At 39.7% G+C, this 24,213-nt stretch overlaps 1 protein-coding gene across 3 annotated transcripts in view; it reads right to left on the bottom strand.

Annotated features, from left to right (window-relative positions):
- Positions 1-23,964, bottom strand: part of TMCC1 (transmembrane and coiled-coil domain family 1) — a 252,278-nt gene extending 228,314 nt beyond the window's left edge. For all 3 annotated transcript variants that reach the window (XM_070492932.1, XM_044753885.2, XM_070492934.1), the window contains exon 1: positions 23,835-23,964. The gene's annotated coding sequence lies outside the window, so the exon portion shown is untranslated. The remainder of the gene's footprint in view (positions 1-23,834) is intronic.
- Between the last annotated feature and the right edge of the window lie 249 nt (positions 23,965-24,213).

The following is a 24,213-nucleotide window of genomic DNA, read 5'->3' as shown; positions in this document are numbered from 1 at the left end:
ACCTTAACAAACAAGAAAAATCTCAAATAAGCAATCTTAAACTACATAAAACAGAAGTAGAAAAACAAGAACAAAGGCCAAAGTCAGCAGAAGGAGGGAAATAATAAAAATTAGAGCAGAAATAAATGAAATTGAAACCAAAAAGACAGTAGAAAGGATCAATGAAACTAAGAGCTGGTTCTTTGAGAAGATATGCAAAATTGACAAGCCGTTAGCCAGACTCACTAAGGAAAAATACAGTAGCCGGCCCAGTGGTGTAGTGATTAAGTTCACAAGCTCCACTTTGGTGGCCTGGTGTTCATGGTTTCAGATCCCAAGAACAGACCTACACACTACTCATCAGCCCATGATGTGGCATCCCACATACAAAATAGACAAAGACTGGAAACACAGATGTTAGCTCAGCAACAATCTTCCTCAAGCAAAAAGAGGAAGACTGGAAACAGATGTTAGCTCAGGGCCAATCTTCCTAACAAAAAAGAAAAGGAAAAAAAGAAAGCTCAAATAGATAAAATTAGAAATGAAACAGGAGAAATTACAATGGATACCAGAGACATACAAAGAATTATAAGAAAATACTATGAAAAACTATATCCCAACAAATTGGACAATCTAGAAGAAATCAATAAATTCTTATACAACCTCCCAAAACTGAATCAAGAAGAAACAGAGAATCTGAATAGACCAATCACAAGTAAAGAGACTGAAACAGTAATCAAAGACCTCCCAAAAAATAGTCTGGAGAATTCTACCAAACATTCAAAGAAGATTTAATACTTATGCTTCTCAAATTATTCCACAAAACTGAAGAAGATGGAACACTTCTTAGCACATTTTACAAGGCTAACATCACCCTGATCCCAAAGCCAGATAAGAACACAAAGAAGGAAAATTAAAGGCCAATATCGCCGATGAACATAGATGCAGAGATCCTCAACAAAACATTGGCAAACCAAATACAGCAATACATTAAAAGCACCATACACCATGATCAAGTGGGATTCACACCAGGGATGCAGGGATGGTTCAACATCAGAAAATCAATGTGATACATCACATTAACAAAATGAGGAATAAAAACCACATCATCATCTCCACAGACACAGAGAAAGCATCTGACAAGATCCAACATCCATTTATGACATAAAAAAAAACCTCTCAATAAAATGTGTACAGAAGGAAAGTACCTCATCATAATAAAGGCCAAAGATGACAAACCCACAGCCAACATCATACTCAATGGGGAAAAACTGAAAGCCATCCCTCTGAGAAGAGGAACAAAGGGTGCCCACTCTCACCACTCTTATTCAACATAGTACTGGACGTTTTGGCCAGAGCAATTAGGCAAGAAAAAGAAACAAAAGGAAACCAAATAGGCAATGAAGTGAAACTCTCACTGTTTGCAGACGACATGATTTTATATATAGAAAATTCTAAAGAACCCATCAGAACACTATTAGAAATAATCAGGGGCTGGCCCTGTGGCCAAGTGGTTAAGTTCATGCACTCCGCTGCAGGAGGCTCAGTGTTTCGTTGGTTCGAATCCTGGGTGAGGACATGGCACTGCTCATCAAACCACGATGAGGCAGCGTCCCACATGCCACAACTAGAGGGATCCACAACGAAGAATATACAACTATGTACCAGGGGGCTTTGGGGAGAAAAGGGAAAAATAAAATCTTAAAAAAAAAAAAAGAAATAATCAACAACTACAGCAAGTTACAAAGTACAAAAACCAACTTACAAAAATCAGTTGCATTTCTATACTCTAATAAAAAACCAACAGAATGAGAACGCAAGAATACAATCCCATTTACAACTACAACAAAAGGAATAAAATATCTAGGAATAAACTTACCAAGAAGGGGCAAGACCTATACAATGAAAACTGTACAACATTATTGAAAGAAATCGATGATGACATAAAGAAATGGAAAGATATTCTATGCATATGGATTGGAAGAATAAATATAGTTAAAATATCCATATTATCTAAAGCAATCTACAGATGCAATGCAATCCCAATCAGAATCCTAATGACAATCTTCACAGAAATAGAATAAAGAATCCTAAAATTTATATGGGGCAACAAAAGACCCCAAATCGCTAAAGCAATCCTGAGAAAAAAGAACAAAGCTGGAGGCATCACAATCCCTGACTTCAAAATATACTACAAAGCTATAGTAATCAAAACAGCATGGTACGGGCACAAAAACAGACACACTGATCAACAGAACAGACCTGAAGGCCCAGAAATAAAACCACACATCTATAGACAGGTAATCTTTGACAAAGGAGCCAAGAACATATAATGGAGAAAGAAATGTAAGACCTGAAACCATAAAACTCCTAGAAGAAAATACTGGCGATACACTCTTCTTTTAAAAAATTTCTGCTGAGGGGGGCTGGCCCCGTGGCCGAGTGGTTAAGTTCGCGCACTCCGCTGCAGGCGGCCCAGTGTTTCGTCGGTTCGAATCCTGGGCGCGGACATGGCACTGCTCATCAGACCACGCTGAGGCAGCGTCCCACATGCCACAACTAGAGGAACCCACAACGAAGAAAACACAACTATGTACCGGGGGGCTTTGGGGAGAAAAAGGAAAAAATAAAATCTTTAAAAAAAAAAAAAAAAAAAAATTTCTGCTGAGGAAGATTCGACCTGCACTAACATCTGTTGCCAATCTTCCTCTTTTTATTTTTACTTATTTATTTATTTATTTATTTATTTTTGAGGAAGATTACCCTGAGCTAACTGCTGACAATCCTCCTCTTTTTGCTGAGGAAGACTGATCCTGAGCTAATATCTGTGCCCATCTTCCTCTACTTTATATGTGGGACGCCTACCACAGCATGGCTTCCCAAGCAGTGCCATGTCCACACCCGGGATCCGAACTGGCGAACCCCAGGCCACTGAAGCAGAAGGTGCGCACTTAACCACTGCGCCACCAGGCAGGCCCCTCTTCCTCTTTTTATATGTGAGCCGCCACAACAGTATGGCTACTGACCAACGAGAGGTGTAGGTCTGCGCCTGGGAACCAAACCCAGACCAGTGAAGCAGAGCATACCAAAATTAACCACTAGGCCACCAGGACAGGCCCAAGTACACTCTTTGACATCAGTCTTAGCAGTATCCTTTCAAATACCCTATCTGACCAGCCAAGGGAAACAAAAGAAACAACAAACAAATGAGATTACATCAGACAAAAAAGCTTCTGCACAGTAAAGGAAACCATTAACAAAACAAAAAGACAACCTACCAACTGGAAGAAGATATTTGCAAATCATATATCCAATAAGAGGTTAATATCCAAAATATACGAAGAACTCATACAACTCAACAACAAAAAAAACCAAACATCCCAATTAAAAAATAGGCAAAAGAACCAAACAGACATTTTTCCAAACAATATATACAGATGGCAAACAGGCACATGAAAAGATGGTCAACATCACTAATTATTAGAGAAATGCCTATCAAAACCACAATAAGATATCACCTCACATCCATAAGGATGGCTATTATTAAAAAGAAATAGCAAGTGTTGGACAGGGTGTAGAGAAAAGGGAACCCTCACACACTGCTGGTGGGAATGTAAACTGGTGCAGCCATAATGTAGTATAGAGATTTCTCAAAAAAATTAAGAACTACCATATGATCCAGCTATACCACTTCTGGGTATTTATCTAAAGAACATGAAAACAACAATTTGAAAAGATATATGTACTCCTATATTCACTGCAGCATCATTCACAATAGCCAAGACTTGGAAACAACCTAAGTGCTCATCAACAAATTAACAAATGAATTGATTAAAAAATGTGGTGTATACATACATACACACACACATACACACACACGCAGGAATACTACACAGTCATAAATAAAGATTAAATGTTTCCATTTTCAACAACATAGATGGACTGTGAGGGCATTATGGTAAGTGAAATAAGTCAGATGGAGAAAGCCAAATACTTTATGATTTCACTCATATCTCGAAGATTAAAAACAACAACAACAAATGAACACATGGATACAGAGAAGAGACTGGTGGTTATGAGGGTGGGAGAGGGTGGGGGGAGGGCAAAAGGGCACATATATAAGATGATAGATGACAACTAGACTTTGGGTGGTGAACATGATGCAGTCCTCACAGAAATCAAAATATAATAATGAACACCTGAAATTTACATAATGTTATAAACGAGTTACCACAATAAAAATTTTTTTTCTTGGCTGAGGAAGATTTGCCCTGAGCTAACATCTGTTCCTAATCTTCCTCTTTTTTTGTATGTAAGCTACTGTGACAGCATGACCACTGACAGACGAGTGGTGTGGGTCTGCACCTAGGAACTGAACCAAAGCCACAGAAACAGAGCATGCTGAACTTAACCACTAGGCCAATGGGGCTGGCCCTAAAATATTTTTAAATGCATAATACAATAAACAAATGAGGTTTCTCTTCAAAACATTATCCAACAGATCTTGTAAAATAGCTCCTCACCACACAAACTGACGTTTTCTCAGCATCACATTCAACAAATCCACTTTTTAAAATATACTGAGCACTTACTATGTAATTAGGCACTGTAAACACTACTGTTCATCCATGATTAAACATGGAGATTTATAAATCTGATGCAGGGGCCAGCCCGGTGGCACAGGAGTTAAGTGTGTACATTCTGCTTCAGCGGCCTGGGGTTCACCAGTTTGGATCCTGGGTGCAGACATGGCACCACTTGGCACACCATACTGTGGCAGGCATCCCACATATAAAGTAGAGGAAGAGGGGCATGGATGTTAGCTCAGGGCCAGTCTTCCTCAGCAAAAAGTGGAGGATTCGCAGCAGACGTTAGCTCAGGGTTAATCTTCCTCAAAAAAAAAAAAATAAATAATAAATAAATAAAAATAAAACTCTGATTCATCATGGGGCTGTACCATAAAAAAACTTGCAGAAATAAAAACTGAGTCTTTGGGGCCGGCCCAGTGGTGTAGTGGTCAAGTCTGCGTGCTCCACTTGGGCAGCCTGGGGTTTGTGGGTTCAGATCTTGGGCACAGACCTACACACCACTTACCAAGTCATTCTGTGGCAGCATCCCACATATAAAAAATAGAGTAAGATTGGCACAGATGTTAGCTCAGCGACAATCTTTCTCAAGCAAAAAGAGGGAGATTGGCCACAGGTTCAGGGCCAATCTTCCTCACCAAAAACAAACAAAACAACTGAGTCTTTAAGTGAAAAGAAGAGATATGCGTACAGCTCTCCACAATGCCATAACAATCTTTTATGTCGAGAAAATAGCCTTCCACACAAATTTTCTCATTTGATCCTCAACAATCCCATGAAGTTTGTATAAAGCAAGTAATGATAAGTCCAATTTAGAGGTGAGGAAACAAACATACTTTAACTCTCAAAGCATGGCAGTAAAAATGTGAACACTAGGACTGAAATCTCTTGATTTTTAGTATAAAACTCTACAGTATACTTCCTCTTGTAAATTATATTGAACCAAATGGCAAAATCATATAGCTATATATTATGCTGAAGATACTGAGTTGTCCCAAACTATAAAGTGTCTATACAGAATGAGAACAAACTCAGTTCATCAAAGTCAAAGTCTCAACTTGAGGAATAAGAATTCAAATTGCTTTCTGTTACTCATAAGTCTAACCCAGAGTCCAATGACACTCAGGAAGAGTGTAAGAAATGAGCTCTTATGTTGCACATAAAGAAAATTCTTACTGAGTTGTGGCAATTGCTAGAAAAAAAGAGAATGGGAGAAAGGAAGGTGGAACAAGTGAATGAATGAGAACTGAGTTCTACCGAAGAAAGAGTAAATGTTACATCATTATTATATACTGTTCTGAGTGTCTAAGGGATGAGATTTTGAAACAGAAGAAAAAAGACACACCTCCTCAAAATCCTAACCTAATAGCTTTCCTTTGTTTGTATACGTGAGGATGAACAGTTGCAATCCAAAATGTTCCCCAAAAGTTATTTTTTAAAAAGACATAGAAAGAGAAGATGCACATAAAAAAAAAAATCGAATCTGGGAGGATGAAGTCTGCGTCTTCTAAATCTTGTGATCAAAAGCAGCTGTTCACCAAGTGTCAGCATCTGAAGAAAGTGCTAACTGTGGGCATGTCTTCTTGTGAGAGTAATACCTGCTAGTGCAGAGGAGCAAGAAAAGGAGACAGAAATTCTACTGAGTGCAAATGACTGGCTGGCAAACAATTACCAGTTGTTAGTCTGCAAAACGTTTCAAGTTGACATTAGCGAACATTAAAAGATCACACAGAGGTATAAAAGTGGCCAAGCCCAGCCGGCACTGGTTTATCAATGACAGCAGTAATCAAAGGCACACTTCAGCATGTAATCCAGCTCTCTAATTAATAATAAACAAGCAGGGGCTGGCCCGGTGGCGCAGCAGTTAAGTTCCCATGTTCCGCTTCTCGGTGGCCCCGGGGTTTGCCTGTTCAGATCCCAGGTGCGGACATGGCATCACTTGGCAAAAGCCATGCTGTGGTAGGTGTCCGACGTATAAAGTAGAGGAAGATGGGCATGGATGTTAGCTCAGGGCCAGTCTTCCTCAGCAAAAAGAGGAGGATTGGCAGTAGTTAGCTCAGGGCTAATCTTCCTCAAAAAAAAAAAAACAATAATAATAAACAAGCAGTATGGTGAACAAAATATAAAATCTATTTCACGTTTTTTTATCGCAAGATGATGGTCATATTATGCAACCAAACACAGACAAATAATATTAGGTAGTCCAGCAAACACATCAAGCACTCTGGTGCCTTATAAAACAAGTATTTTAGAACTGATGCAGATGTCTATGTCAGCAGAAAATACAGAATAATACTGCAAAAAATACATATGTAGATCTGGCAGTAAAGCAGTTAATTTGGAAACTGGGACATCAAAGTTAATTTGATACACAGAGTGGTTTTGTGCACCCTATCTTACAGAATTAGGAATCTATTGTATTTTGGCAGCAAATTAAGGCAGTATTTCTTAACACCTGCCACATCAATGCACTTCTATCAAACTACAAATCATAGAATATATAGTAGGCTGAAATGAAATACAGTGAATGAGATTAACAGCAGATAAGACAATGCAAAAGAAAAGAATAGTGAATGTAAAGACATAACAATAGAAACTATCCAGAATGAAACATGGAAAACAAGAAGGCTGAGAAAAAAGAGCAGAGTTATCAGTGAGCTATAGGAAAAATTCAAGGAGCCTAATAATGTATGTGTAATTGGTATCTTGGGGTGAGGCAGGGGGATTTGAAGAAATAATATACAAAAATTTTCCAAACTTGATGAAAATTATAAACCTACAGATCCAAGAAGCTCAACAAAAACCAAGCACAAAAAACATGAAGAAAACTAAAACTCCACCAAGAAATAACCAAAATCAAATACTTAAAACCAGAGATAACGAAAAAAATATTAAAAGCAGCCAGAGGAATACAGAATGGGAGAAAATACTTGCAAATCGTGTGTAAGTAATTAATATCCAGGACACAGAAAGAACATCTACAACTCAACAACCACAAAAAATGCAATTCAAAAACGGGCAAATGACTTAAAAAGACATTTGTCCAAAGAAGATATATTAGCACATGAAGGATACTCAACATAACTAATAATGAGGAAATGCATATCAAAACCACAATGAGATACCATCTCATACTCATTAGGGTAGCTACTAGCAGAAGAAAAAAGAAAGAAAGAAAATAACAATGTTGGCAAAAATGTGGGAAATTGCAAACCTTATGCACTGTTGGTGGGAATGTACAGTCACTGTGGAAAACAGTATGACAGTTCCTGAAAATTTAAACAGAATTACTATACGATCCAGCATTTCCACCTCTGGGTATATGCTCAAATAAACTCAAAGCAGGATCTCAAAGAAATATTTGTACAACTATGTTCAGAGCAGCATTATTCACAATAACTAAAACATGGAAACAACCCAAGAGTCTATCAATAGATGAATGGGTAAGAAAAATGCAGTATATGCGTGCAATGGAATATTATTTGGCCTTAAAAAGGAAGGAAATTCTGACACATGCTGCAACATGGATGAACCTTGAAGACATTATGCTAAGTTAAATAAGCCAGTCACAAAAAGACAAATACTGTATGATTCCACTTATATGAGGTACCTAAAGTAGACAGAATCATAGAGACAGAAAGAATAATGGTGGTTACCAGGGGCTAGGGAAAAAGAGGAATGGGGAGTTATTGTTTAATAGGTAGTTTCAGTTCTGCAAGATTAAGAGAGTTCTGGAGGTAGATGATTGTAACGGTCACACAATGACACGAATGCACTTAATACCACTGAATGGTACACTTAAAGATAGTTGAGATGGGTACATTTTACGTTACATGTATTATACCAGAATTTTTAAAAAGTGAAAGAAAAAGAAAAGGAAGCCAAAAGAAAAAACACATATCATGTACAGAGGGATAAAGATAAGAATGGAAGCAGACTTTTCATCAGAAATAATGCAGGCCAGAAGACAGTGAAGCAACATCTTTAAAGTACTGGGGGAGAAAAAGATTGTCAACCTAAAATTCTATATCCAGAGAAAACAGCTTCTATAATTCAAGGCAAACTAAACACTTCTTCAGACACACAAAAGCTGAAAGAACTCATCATCAGTAAACCTGCACCATGAGAAAGGTCAAAAAAAGTCCTTTGTTCTGAAGGGAAATGTACCAGATAGAAATGTGGAACTACACAGAAAAATGAAGAGCACTGCAAACGGTAAAGAGAATACACACACAGTACTTGATGAAAGTTTTTACTATAATGAAAGAGTAGATTCATTTACATTTTTAAAATAAAGAAAAAAGCACTAACAAGAATTTTCATAATATACATATCTTCCAAAATGCCCATCTTCCAAAAAAATAATAAAGTACTTTGATTCATAGAAGTCCTTTCCCATCACAACATTCTTGTAAATTAGAGAGTTACCCTTTGTACAAAAAGAAATGCAAAGGTCCAAGCTATTTGCCCAGTAAAGAAAGTAAGTCTTTTAGAAAAGTAAAATTAAAATCTTGGTTCCACCCTACTGTTCTGTTACACAAATCCTTTTAAAGGGCTTGCATACAGAGACATTCCTCGGGATAAAGTATGATGATGATTAATATATAATTTATCTATGTTCTATTGTCTCTGGGGAACCCCAAAGTCACGTAGAAGTAAGCTACACAGACAGCAAAGAACGTTCCTTGCTTTCAAGAAGTCTGAAAAACATTAGGTTTCAACAAATTGGTCAGGGTAACCAAAACTGGAAAAGAAGAAAACTTTTGCTAAGTCTTCCTGAGGAAAATAAACTTATCCAAACAAAGATGTCAAAGCAATAACTGCAAAACAAAGCTTCAGGGTTGGGTGCTGAAATAGGAAAAAGAAAACAGTAATATTTAATGCCACTCTATTATGGTCCAAACCTCAGAGGGAATATGGTAAGAATAAAACCTCTGTAATATCACTGATGCCAAAGAGATTAAGAATGGGAATCCTGCCTACTATTCCTCTGAATATATGTTGTTAAACATAATTCATACACTCAGATTTCTTGAGACCACAAGCAGATCTGATAATCCAACTTTACAGTGAGAAACTATTTGCTAATCTCAGAAAGATAACTAAATGACACACAACATAACTCAGGATGTTCTTCTGGTAAAATTCTAGGAGAAGGCTACCTACTGCTACCCCATCTGGACCAAAATTCTTTAGTCTGTAAAGACAATAGGGAGAAGACTGCTGGGAAGATGGCGATGTAAGCAGACTCTGAACTCACCTCCTCCCATGGACACAACAAATTTACAATTATCCCTGGAACAATTACCCCTGAGAGAGAACCAGAAACTGGATAAAAAGAACCCACAGCAAGGGACAGTGCTGACTGAGGAGGAAGAGGCAGAAATATTTTTCTGGAGATGAAAAAAGACACATTCTAGCCACAGCACTTCACAGACGGGATCAGTCTTAAGGTATGAAGCTCTCCCTAGAGGAGCAGGGGATCTAAGTGGGAGAGCTATGCCACAACGAGCAGCTTTTGAACTCAGCACAACTGAGACAAGTATCATAATATTTGGCTTTGCTATTAACAACAACGGGGGATACACCCAGAAAAGCTCTGAAACATAAGAGCAAGCTAGGGCTCACATACAAATTCACCAGTTCTGGAAAGCAACACAAAATCACAAAAAGGTACATGGTTCTTTGGTGAAAACAGACTCACTTAATAGGCTCTGGGCATATCTCAGGGAGACAGGAGGTGGCTGGGACCACCTTCCCAGGGACTGAGACATTGGTGGCAGCCATTATTGTGACCTAGTACAGGTATACTGACAGAGACGCTGGCAGATGCCATTGGAGTTCTTCCCCTGGCCTGTTGGCACAGGGGTTGTTTGCCCCACCCACTAGAGCACTGATTTAATCCAGCTCAGCCAGGACAGACAGCCTGCCCTAGGTACAGGCCCCACCTACCAGCAAGCCCTCAGACAACTAGTGGACCTGCATAGACAGGGGGTGTAGGACCTCTGCAGCAAGGTGAGTGAGTCCACCTTTGCAGGGCAGGGCGTGCATGATGGGCAGGCCTGTCATTGATGGAGTGTCTGAGGCCTCTGCAGCAGGGTGAGTGGCGTGCATTTCAGTTGGACGGGGCATGCACACGAGGCAGGACTGCATAGACAGGGTGTGTGGGCCCGCAGGTGGTGGGGCTTGTCAGTTGCAGCAGACTTGTGCTTCCCAGCCATATAGGGGATCTGCGATAACTATCAATGCCTGAAACAACTGTGTGCTGGCACACCTGGGGTCGGCCCCACACAGCTGCACTACTGAGAGAGTTGACAACAGCCTTACAGCCATTGTGAGCCCCAGAGGCTACCAACCAGCCACAATGGGAGCCTACTCACTTAACAGAAAAACTGCAGCAGGAATGTGCTATTAGAACTTGCAGCCAACTGTGCTGGGACTCCCCCGCCCAATAAAGTGACTGAAAGGACTGTAGCAGCCACATGCAGCTGAGCCTTACAACCAGCCGGCCAGGAAGACAGCCTAGTCTTCCTGTGCACCTGCAGTAACAGCAACCCTGCTACAACAGGACACATGGCCCACACAGGGGACACTCCCGGAACATCTGGAACTGGTAACAAGGGGGAAGTACAATGCTGGGCCTCATAAGGCATCTCTTATATAAGGCCACTTCTCCAAGATCAGATGTAGCTGATCTACCTAAAACATAGATATAAGCACAGAGAAAAAGGCAAAAAGAGGAGACAAAGGAATATGTTCCAAATAAGGGAAAAGGAAAATCCTCAGAAAAAGAACTAAACAAAACAGAGATAAACAATCTACCTGATAAAGAGTAAAAACTAGTCATAAGGATACTCACTGATTTTGGGAGAAGAATAGATGAACACAATGAGAACTTCAACAAAGAGTTGTAAAATATAAAAAAGAACCAATCAGAACTGAAGAATACAATAATGGAAATCAAAAACTCATTAAAGGGAATCAAAAGCAGACCAGATGATACAGAAGAATGGATCAGTGAGCTGGAAGAACGACAGGCGGAAATCACCCAAGCTGAACAGAAAAAGGAATTAAAAAGAACGAGGACAGTCTAAGGGACCTCTGGGACAACATCAAATGCACTAACATCCGCTATCATAGGTGTCCCAGAAGGAGAAGAGAGAGACAAAAGGGCAGAGAATCTATCCAAAGAAATAATAGCTAAAAACTTTCCTGATCTAAGGAAAGAAACAGACACCCAGGTACAGGAAGCACAGAGAGCACCAAACAAGATAAACCCAAAGCCCACACCAAGAAACATCATAATTAAAACGTCAAGAACTAAACACAAAGAGAGAATCCTAAAAGCTTCAAGAGAAAGGCAACAAGTTACATACAAAGGAAACCCCACAAGGCTATCAGCTGCCTTCTCAACAGAAACCTTATAAGCCAGAACGGAGTGGCATGATATAAAGTGCTGAAAGGAAAAAATGTACAGCCAAGAATACTCTACCCAGCAAGGTTATCATTCAGAATGGATAGAGAGAGAAAGAATTTTCCAGACAAGCATAACATTAAAGGAGTTTATCAATAAACCAGTCCTAGAAGAAATGCTAAAAGGACTTATTTAAGTAGGAAAAAAAGAGACCACAAGTAGGAATAAGAAAATGATGAAAAAATAGTAATAAAATCATTGATGAAGGCAAATATATGGTAAAGGTAGATCAACCACCTATGAAGCTACTATGAAGGGTCAAAAGACAAAAGTAATAAAATTATCTATTTCTAACATAAGAGGTTAACAACACGCACACACACATACACCAAAGAGGTTTAAAAATGTGGGAGAAGGGGAGTAAAAGATCAGAGCTTTTAGCAAGAGGTCAAACTAAAGAGACCATCAACTTAATATAGATTGCTACATACATAGGTTATTATTATGAACCTCATGGTAATCACAAACCAGAAACCTATAATAAACACACAAAGAATTAACAGAAAGGGACCCAAACATAATACTAAAGAAAGCCATAAAACCATAAGGGAGGAGAGCAAGAGAAGAAGAAAGGAACAGAGAAGAACTACTAAAACATCCAGAAAAGGTAACAAAATGGCAATAAGTACATTCTTATCAATAGCTACTTTAAATCTCAATGGACTAAATGCTGCAATCAAAAGGCAGAGGGTGGCTGATTGAATAAAAAAAACAAGACCCATATGTATGCTACACACAAGAGAACACTTCAGACCTAAAGACACAACTGGAAGTGAAATGATGGAAAAAGATAATCCATGCAAATGGCAATGAAAAAAACACGGGGTTGCAATACTTATATAAGACAAAAGAGGCTTTAAACAAAAACTGTAGCAAGAGACAAAGAAGGGCACTACATAATGATAAAAGGAATAATCCAACAAGAGGATATAACACTTGTAAATATCTATGCACCCAACATAGGAGCACCTAAATATACAAAGCAATTATTAACACACAAAAAGGGAGAAATAGTAACACAATAAAAGTAGGGGACTTTAACACTCCACTTACATCAATGGATAGGCCATCCAAACAGAAGATCAACAAGGAAACACTGGCCTTAAATGACACATTAAATCAGATGGACTTAATAGATATATACAAAACACTGCATCCAAAAATCATAGAAAACATATTCTGTTTGAATGCACATGGAACACTCTCCAGGACAGATCACATATTAGGCCACAAAACAAGTTTCCATAAATTTAAGAAGACCAAGCATCTTTTCTGACCACAATGGTATGAAACTAGAAATCAATTACAGGAAGAAAATCAGAAAAGCCACAAATATGTGGAGATTAAACAAAATGCTACTAGACAATGACTGAGTCAACAAAGAAATGAAAGGAGAAATTAACAAATACCTGGAGACAAATGAAAATGAAAATACGACATGCCAAAATTTATGGGATACAGCAAAAGTGGTTTTGAGAGGGAAGTTTACACCAATACAGGCCTCCCTCAACAAACAAGAAAAATCTCAAATAAACAATATAATAGTCCACCTATAGGAACTACAAAAAGAACAAACAAAGCCCAAAATCAGTAGAAGGAAGGAAATAATAAAAAGCAGAGCAGAAATAAACAAAATAGAGACTCAAAATAAATAGAAAAACATCAATAAAACTAAGAGCTGGTTCTTTGAAAAGATAAACAAAATTGACACACTTTTATCTGGATTCACCACGAAAAAAGAGAGAAGGCACAAATAAATCAGAAACAAAAGAGGAGAAATTACAACAGACATCTCAGAAATACAAAAGATTACAAGAGTACTATGAAAAGTTATATGCCAACAAATTGGATAATCTGAAGAAACAGACAAATTCTTAGAATCATACAACCTTCCAAAACTGAATCAAGAAGAAATAGAGAATTTAAACAGACCAATCACCAGTAAGGAGATCAAAACAGAAATAAAAAACCTCCCCCAAAATAAAAGTCTAGGATCAGATGGCTTTCCTGGTGAACTCTACCAAACATGCAACACCTAAGCTTTCAAACTCTTCCAAGAAATTGAAGAGGAAGGGAAGCTTCCTAACTCATTCTACAAGGCCAACATTACCCTTAAACCAGACAAAGACAACACAAAAAAATAAAATTACAGGCCAATATCACTGATGAACATAGATGCAAAAATCCTCAACAAAATATTAGCAAATCGAACACAACAAATTAAAAAGATAATACACCATGATCAAGTGAGATTTATTCCAGGGATGCAGGGATGGTTCAATATCCACAATTCAATCAACATGATACACCACATTAACAAAATGAAGAATAAAAATCACATGATCATCTCAATAAATACAGAGAAAGCATCTGACAAGATATAGCATCCATTTATGATAAAAACTCTCAATAAAATGGCTATAGAAGGAAAGTATCCCAACATAATAAAGGCCATATATTACAAACCCACAGATAATAACACACTCAACAGGGAAAAACTGAAAGCTATCCCTTTAAGAACAAGAACCAGACAAAGTTGCCCACTTATTCAACATAGTATTGGAAGTCCTAGCCAGAGGTATCGGGCAAGAAAGAGAAATAAAAGGGCTCCAAACTGGAAAGGAAGAAGTGAAACTGTCACTATTTGCAGAAGACATGATTCTATACATAGAAAACCCCAAAGAATCCACCAAAAAACTTTTAGAAATAATAAATGAATATGGTAAAGTTGCAGAATACAAAATCAACATACAAAAATCAGTTGCAAGTCTATAAACTAACAACAAAATAGTCAAAAGAGAAATTAAGAATCAATCCCATTTACAATTGCTACAAAAAGAATAAAATACCTGGGAATAAATTTAACCAAAGAGATGAAAGATCTATACACTCAAAACTATAAAACACTGCTGAAAGAAACTGAAGACGACACAGGGAGCTGGCCCCGTGGCCTAGTGGTTAAGTTCGGCATGCTCTTTGGCAGCCCAGGTTCAGTTCCTGGGTGTGGACCTAAACCACTCGTCAGCAACCATGCTGTGGTGGTGACCCACACACAAAATAAAGGAAGATTGGCACAGATGTTAGCTCAAGGCAAATCTTCGTCAGCAAAAAAAAAATTGAGGAAGACACAAAGAAATGGAAAGATATTTCATGCTCTTGGATTGGAAGAACTGACATGGTTAAAATGTCCATACTTCCTAAAGCAATCTACAGATTCAATGTAAGCCCTATCAAAGTTCCAACGACATTTTTCATGGAAATAGAACAAAGAATCCTAAAATTTATATGGAACAACAAAAGGCCCCAAATAGCCACAGGAATCCTGAGAAAAAAGAACAAACCTGGAGGTATCACATTCCCTAATTTCAAAATATACTACAAAGCTATAGTAACCAAAAAAGCATGGTACTGGCACAAAAACAAACAGATCCATGGGACAGAATCAAGAGCCCAAAAATAAACCCACTTATCTAATTTTCGACAAGGGAACCAAGAACATACAATGGAGAAAGGAAAGTCTCTTCAAAAAATGGTGCTGGGAAAACTGGACAGCCACAAGCAAAGGAATGAAAGTAGACCACTGTCTTACACCATACACAAAAATTAACTGAAAATGGATTAAAGACTTGAATGTAAGACCTGAAACCATAAAACTTTTAGAAGAAAACACAGGCAGTATGCTCTTCAACACCGGTCTTAACGGCATATTTTCAAATATCACGTCTGACTAGGCAAGGGAAACAAAAGAAAAAATAAATGGGACTAAATCAAACTAAAAAGCTTCTGCACAGCAAAGGAAACCATCAACAAAATGAAAAGACAACCTAACAAATGGGAGAAATATTTGCAAGCATATATCTGATAAGCGGTTAATATCCAAAATATATAAAGAACTCACATACCACAACAACAAAAAAACAAACAACCCAATTAAAAAATGGGCAAAAGGGGCCGGCCTGGTGGCACAGTGGTTAAGTTCACACATTCTGCTTCGACAGCCCAGGATTTGCCAGTTCAGATCCCAGGTGCGGACCTATGAACACTTGTTAAGCTATGCTGTGGCAGGCATCCCACATAGAAAGTAGAGGAAGATGGGCATGGATGTTAGCTCAGGGCCAGTCTTCCTCAGCAAAAAGAGGAAGACTGGCAGCAGATGTTAGCTCAGGGCTAATCTTCCTCAAAAAAAAGGGGGCAAAAGATCTGAACAGACATTTTTCCAGAGATATAGAGATAGTCAACAGGCACATGAAAAGATCTTCACGAACATCACTAATTATTAGGGAAATGCAAACCAAAACCACAATGAGATATCACTTCATGCCCATCAGAATGGCTATTATTAAAAAGACAAGAAATAACAAGTGTTGGAAAGAATGTGGAGAAAAGGGAACCCCAGTACACTGCTAGTGTAAATGCAAACTGGTACAGTCACTATGGAAAACAGTACTGAGATTCCTCAAAAAATTTAGAATAGAACTACCAGATGATCCAGCTATTCCACTGCTGAGCATTTATGCAAAGAACACGAAAACCCAAATGCATAAAGATACATGCATTCCTATGTTCACTACGGCACTATTCACAATAGCAAAGACTTGGAAACAACCTAAATGCCCATCACGGGATGAGTGGCTAAAGAAGATGTGGTATATATAGAGAATGGAATACTACTCATCTATAAAAAAAAGATGAAATCTTGACATTTGCAACAACATGGATGGAAGTTGAGGGTATTATTCTAAGCGAAAAAAGTCAGGTAGAGAAAGTCAAATACCATATGATCTCACTCAAACAGAAGATAAAAACAACAACAACAAACAAACACATAGATACGGAGATTAGATTGGTGGTTACCAGAGGGGAAGGGGGAGGGAGGAGGGCAAAAGGAGTACGGGCCCCTGTGTTTGGCGATGGATGGTAATTAGTCTTTGGGTGGTAAACATGATATAGTCTACACAGAAATTGTAATATAATGATGTACACTTGAAATTTATATAACGTTATGAACGAATGTTACCTCCATTTTAAAAATTAAAAAATAATAGTAAAAAAAAAAAAGACAACAGGATTTCAGTAACTGATGAATACCATGCAGAGAGAATGTAGCATTCTTTCAGCACTCTACAAGTAATCCATTGAGTAACTTTAAGATATACATTAGTTATATACCCCAGAGAATTTAAAATATATGTGCAAACAAAAACTTCCACACAAATGTTCACAGCAGCATTATCCATAGCAGACAAAAAGTGAAAACAACTCAAATGTCCATCAACTGATGAATGGGTAAACAAAGGGTGATATAGCCATACAATATATTATTATTTAGCCAGAAGAAAGGAATTAAGTACTGAAACATGCTACAACATGGATGAATCTTAAAAACATGAAACCAAAAACAAAAGGCCATATATTACATGATTTCATTTAAATGAAATGTCCAGAACAGACAAATCCATAGGGACAGAAATCAAACTAGTGATTGCCAGAGGATGGGGAGAGGGACTGCTTAATGGATATGAGGTTTCTTTTAGGGGTGATGACTATGTTCTAGAATTAGATAGTGGTGATGGTTTCACAACACTGCAAATGTACTCAAAGCCTCTGAACTGTACACGTTAAATAGTTAAAATGATGAATTTTATATGTGAATTTTACCTCAATAGAAAAAATACATATCTTTCCAAGTTTAGTTATCTAGTACCTGTTTCTCCCACTACTTAACAAAACGCTGTGTTCATAAAAATCATTCAAAAATACTTTTTAAAATTTAATATACTGACATTCTGGAAAAGGCAAAACTATAGAGACACTAAATAGACCAGTGGTTGCCAAGGGTTGGTATGGGGAGAGTGAAATAGGTGAGGCACAAATTTTTTATAACAGTGAAATTATTCTATATGATACAGTAATGGTGAATGTAAGACATTAAAAATTTGTCAAAACACATAAAACTGTAAAGCATAAGCACAAAGGAGGTATAGGAATAAGGTATTGACCTAAGCAATGCTGGAAATGAGTGGAGTCCACAAGACTAAAGCCAAAAGGAATACAGTACAGTATATAAGCACTGTACTGCAGCCGACAAACAATTTCTACAGGAGCACAAATTAACAATTCTGAAATCACCACACATGTATACTGGAACTGAAGAATTAAGTAAATGGATGGCAGGGGTGGGAGCCAGATTTCTCAATGGTGAAGTGGAGGAGGTTAGAATGATCCATGTAAGGAAGTAGAGTGGGAGACATCAGTATAAATTCATGTTTAGCTTACTATAGAGACAATGGTTACATACAGAAATATTTACAGATATGTATATATACATAGCTTAATATAAACACACCTCTGTCCTTCCTCTGTCACTCAGAGGACCTAGAAGCAACAATAAGCTAGCAGCAACTAGCACATCTAGCAGCCAGATCTTGGTTTCTAATACCATTTTCCAATTAAAGGAACTAGAGCTCCTTAAGAAAATGACTGAGAATAGGACGGGAGCATGACATATAAAAGATGAGCCTGAAGCATTTTATGTTGCCAGAAAGAAAGTGCAAGCTTACACACACACACAATCACAGGAGTATGTCAAAGGAAAGGGATACAGGAGACAACTGAGAGAGCTCCAAATGGCCAAAGCTGGAACAACCTGAGCAATGAAATTTATGCAGATACTCTACCTTTAAGGCAGTGAAGCATAACTCATTACTAATTAAGTCTGGGCTATGTATGGTGTCTTTCTTCCAGACTATAGTATAAGAAGGGAAGAACAATAGGGTAACTTTACAGTGGAGAAAACAAACACTACCTCAAGCTAGGTGATGAAGGTTAACATCAACACTGATAAGTCATATCAGCAGTATGTACTCTGGATACTTGATGAGAAGACACTTTACCTCTGCGGTCTTCCTTCCAAAATCAGATTACATCAGTCTCATCATTAGAAAAACCTCAGGCAAATCCCAACTGAAGGACACTGTAAAAAATACCTGACCAATTATCTTCAAAATTAGCAAGGTCACTAAAAACAAGTCTGAGAAATTGTCACAACCAAGAGAAGTTAAGGAGACATGACTATTAAACGTAACATGGCATCCTGAATGGGATCCTGGAACACAAAAAAGGACATTGAGGAAAAAACTACGTCACTCTTAAATGAGGTATAAACTTCTAAGTAATAATATATCAATCAATACTGGTTCATTAATTGTGACCTATGTGCCACACTAATGTAAGATGTTAATAATAAAGGAAACCGGGTATGGGATAGCCAGGAACTCTCTGTACCATCTTCATAATAATTTACTAAATCTAACGCTGTTCTAAAACAGAAACTTTACTTTTTTTTTTTTTAAATATATTTCTTTGGCTTGATTTTTTTTTTTAAGATTTTATTTTATTTTATTTTCCTTTTTCTCCCCAAAGCCCCCTGGTACATAGTTGTATATTCTTCGTTGTGGGTCCTTCTAGTTGTGGCATGTGGGACGCTGCCTCAGCGTGGTTTGATGAGCAGTGCCATGTCCGCACCCAGGATTCGAACCAACGAAACACTGGGCCACGTGCAGCAGAGCGCGCGAACTTAACCACTCGGCCACGGGGCCAGCCCCCAGAAACTTTACTTTTAAAAAATTGTAAGCTAATTATGATCCACTGTATGCCTGAAATTTTACTCAGTGCAGGCAGGACACAAAAAATGCCTAAAATATGCTCTTGGCCCTCAAGAAGCTCGCTGTGTCATCGTGAGGTAAGACAGATGCTCATGAAACAAGTATAAAATACAAAAATAAGAAAATATTAAATTGAGAAGTACAGCTAAAAGTATATTAGGAATATAGAGAAGGTCTAGAATTATGAGGGAAGACTTCATTAAGGAGACAAAACTTGGTTTGTATCTTAAAAGGTACTTCAGGGTACCAAAGTAAAGAAGAATAATGATAAATTGGTACACTTATCAGAACCATAAGGGTCAAGAAATAAGAAAAAACTAAAAGAAATGAAAATACTTAGCCCTGAAAAGTGAAGGCTTAAATGGGAGACATAACAGCAGTGTTGAAATACTTTAAGGGTCATGTGGCAGAACTAATAGAGTTACATCATATGCCCATCTAACTTACTAGTTGACCTCTGGTAAAATGTGACCAACACTCAAGGACACAGAGAGTGACAGCTGTTCAATAGAGCCACAACAGGAAACGTCAATTTGGAAAGACAGGAAGCAGGTGGCCAAGTTCTTCTCTACAACTTTTCAAAGGACAGTGTGCATGTGAGCCCAATGACGCAAGAATTCAGATTCAAATCCTGCAAACATTTATTGACCACTTACCATGCGCCAGGTGCCCCGATACATTTTATTTTGTTTAATATACACAACACTTCTATAAACATTAGTTAATTAATAGAGGCTTCATGTAAAAATGTAATAAACCCTGCAAGGAAGCAGGAACATGTTAAAATTCTCCACCATCCCCTACTCTGATAGGAATTTGATAGCTGTTTTAAAAAACAAAATTATTTGAAGACCTACATATCTACATAATTTTTTGCCTCTTGCTCCTTCCTTCAATCAAGAATGGTGGCTTTCAGTCTGTAAAGCGCACAAGAATTATATACAATTATATATACAAAAACATGCACACCATACTTTTAAGCAATTTAAAGGATTCTCAAGTATACTTTCCAACTTATGTAATTTTTGTCTCATGCACTGACTTTAGAATGGAATCCTGGGGAGGAGGTGCAACCCCAATGCGGGCTTACTCTACGGGCCCTGTAAGGCAGCATCAGGGAAAGGAAGCAGAAAGGTTGAATCCTATCACAACATGAAGAAGAACACTCTAACAATTAGAGCTACCTAAAAATGGCACAGGCTACTTCAAAGTAATGAATTTTCTGTCATCAATGGCGTTCAAAAGGAGGCTGAAAAATCACTGAGAACATTTTAGAACAGAGCAATTGGTTAAGAAGTTAAGATCTCTTCCAAGTCTTAGATTCTACAATGGGTAGACTTTTAAAACCTGACAGGAGGAGGGCATCCTAGTTAACAACGAAATCAAAAAAGACACAAAGGCAAGAAGGACATGCAATATGGGGAAGTTCAATGCTGGGGAAATTTAATGAGCAGAAGCTCATTTTCACCTGTGCATCTTTGCACTTGCTGTTTCATTCGCCAGGAAAGCTTTTCACCTTTTAGGCCACAATTCAAATATCTTCTCCTTAGTGAGGCCTCCCCACGACCCCCACCAGTCACTCACTTGTGACTTTAGCTTGTTTTATTTTCTTCACAGTTCATATCAGGAGCCAGCAAACTTTCTCTATAAAGGGCCAGACTATAGCCCGCAGGCCAAATCTGGCTTACTCGATGTTTTTGTATGGCCTATGAGATAAGAACGGCTTTTACATTTTTAAATGGTTGAAAAAAATCAAAAAGAATAATAATATTTTGTGACATGGGAAAAGTATATGAAATTCTGATTTCCACGTCCAAAGTTTAATTAGAACATAGACAAGCTTGTTTATGTACTGCCTGTGCCTGCTTTTGCACTAAAACAACAGAGTTGAGTAGTTGCAACAGAGACAGTATGGCCCGAAAAGCCTAAAATATTTACTTTCTGGTGCTTTACAGAAAAATTTTGCTAATCACTGATTTATAGCATTATCTGAAATTACCTATTTGCTTACTTGTTACCCTCATTCTCACACACACAGAATAAAGCTGAATGAGGGCAGGGATCCTGTCCATTTTGTTCCCCCACTGTAAGCCAGTAGTTAGAAAAAAATCCTGGAACAAAATAAAGGCTCAATAAATATTTGATGAATAAATTAATGAGTGATCCATAAATACCACTTCGAGGAGTTTAAACTTAACCCCTCAGTCATTATAGGTTTTGTACATATATGACAGGCATACAAACTCTTGCAGAAAAGGAGAAATGTTCTAGTAGAGAAAAGGAGCAAACAGCTTAAAGTAATGGTGGTCACCAACTAGTCCAGGTCACTGGGGTTTTTCAAAGTGTACAGGCTTTTTTGTGCTCATAAAAGGTTCTCTCAACTACTGCAAAGTGTCACAACAGTCTGTCAGCTCATTGTGCTTGTTTACCTTAACATGCAAATATTATGAGAAATCTCATTTCCCATACGTAGTACACAGCCCCCCCACCATGCCAAATCTTCACAAATGCTCATAATTATAACAGATCTAGATCATGTGCTAATGAATTTTTAATATCTAAATTTTTCTTATGCTGATCAGCAATCTATTCTGTAAGCAGTTGAAAACTCTAGAAATTAAAAGGTTACCGCCCACAGACCAGAAGCAGCTTTTTAATCTTTCCATACTAGCCAGAGAGTGGGTGTGTGATTTCAAAATAATACAAGCCGACTCTGCTGGTAGAGGACAAGGTATTGTTGAGTTAAAATCCCACCTATAAGCATTGTTTGCCACACACCACCAGTAAAACTACCACCTACTCACAATTCCAGTCTCACTCTTCCAATCTACAAGTGGAGAAAAAAATCTATCTACCTTCTGAAGGAATCTTGTCATTAACACACTAACATTTTCATAAGGTTCTTTCCTCCAGGTTTTGCAATGATTTCTAAACACAGGTACTTCAAAGACAAGGATCTGGTTTAACCAATCACTTCCAAAATTTAAGATACTGGTCAGAAGGCATAAACAAATCAAAGTTCTGTTTTATTTTAAAGCAGCTACCTGCTTTTTAAGCCCTCGGTGCTTTTTTTGTTTTTTAGAATTAGCTAATTTAGAATTTCAGATCTTTCACAGAGACGCTTATGGTACAGGTACCTCTGACAAGTATGTCAGTCTTATAGCAACCATTTTGTATTAGTGTGTGTGTGCATCCTCCTTTCCTCTGACAAGTCGGGATGCCAAAGGCAGCCTGCAAAAGCATTTGCTAGGATCTACCAAGACTAACGGATAAGGCATCACCAAAGAAAAGGGGCGGAAATCAGCCAACGGCTCAAGCGGGCTCCTTCAAGAAACCCCGCAGCAGATTCACCTGGGGGATCCTCACCATTATTGGTAAGAGATGAACCAAACCAACCGCTGGACCAGCTCTACACACGCTCCTGCTTAGGCTGAAAAAGCAGGGGTGTGCAGCTATCAGCGCATCTCCAGCCCTTCAGGGAAGGTGCAGCTCACTGCGCCCTTCTTCCCTTCCTCAAAGGGCCCAGAGAAGGCGCTCTGAGGCCAAGCCTAGCCCGCCTAGGCTCACATCCCACCCTGCACCACCTATTCCCCCGTCTCAGTACAGCGGGCTGCCTCCTCCTCTCAAAAGACAAGTCCAAAACCAAAACAAAAGGCGCAAAACTGGTTTCAGGTGGCACGGGCTGAGCCCTAGCGGCCAACTCCTGGGGACGCCAGGGCGAGCGAGGGCTCCGAGGACCCCAGACGCCCACCAGAGCCAGCTCCCAAACAGCGCCTGGCGCCTCGGCCCGACTCCTCACACGCCCCTCCCTCGCCGCGGCCGGAGGGGGAGGTGCAGGGAAGGGGGCGAGGCGAGGGGGTGGGGAGAAAACCCCAGGGTCAAAATGACAGCGGAGCGAGCCGGGAAGGAAGGGGCCCGGCGGGATGCCGGGGGCCGAGTCCTAGGCCCGGCGCTTCAGCTCCGAACGGGGGCGACCGAGGGTCCGAGCCGCGCCAGGCCGCGAGCTGGAGGCCGGGCCCGCGTCGGCGGCGCCGCCTGGCCACGCTCCCCTCACGACGCTCCCCGCCCGGGCGGAGGGGCCGTGAGGGGCCGCGGCCGACGCCGGCGTCCGGGGCGGGGGCATTCACTCACCGGCGAGGAGGGGAGGAGCAGCCGGCGTCGCCGCCAGCGCCGTCGCTCGAGCTCCAGCGCCGGGTCCTGCCGCTGCGGCCGCCGCGCCCGGTCCATCCCCCCCAACCACCCCCCTCCCGACCCTCCCCCCGCGCCGTCTCAGCCGCCGCCGCTGCCGCCACCGCCGCCTCAGCCCCGGCGCGGGAACGCGAACCGGCGCGTGGGGGCGAGAGCGCGCGCGCCCGCCGCCACCGCCCACAACCTCCGCCCCCGGCCCGCGGCGCACGCGCGAGGCGGCGGCGGGCACGGGCACGCGCACGCCGCAGGGGGCGGAAGCGGCCCCCGGAAAGCGTGGCTCCGCCCCCAGCCCGCCCGCCCACTACCCACGCGGTCACTGGGC

This window comes from Equus asinus, chromosome 21 (genome assembly GCF_041296235.1).
Source record: "Equus asinus isolate D_3611 breed Donkey chromosome 21, EquAss-T2T_v2, whole genome shotgun sequence".
Taxonomy (NCBI): domain Eukaryota; kingdom Metazoa; phylum Chordata; class Mammalia; order Perissodactyla; family Equidae; genus Equus; species Equus asinus.
The sequence above is the reverse complement of the archived record's forward strand: the minus strand, read 5'-3'. Positions and strand labels throughout refer to the sequence as shown.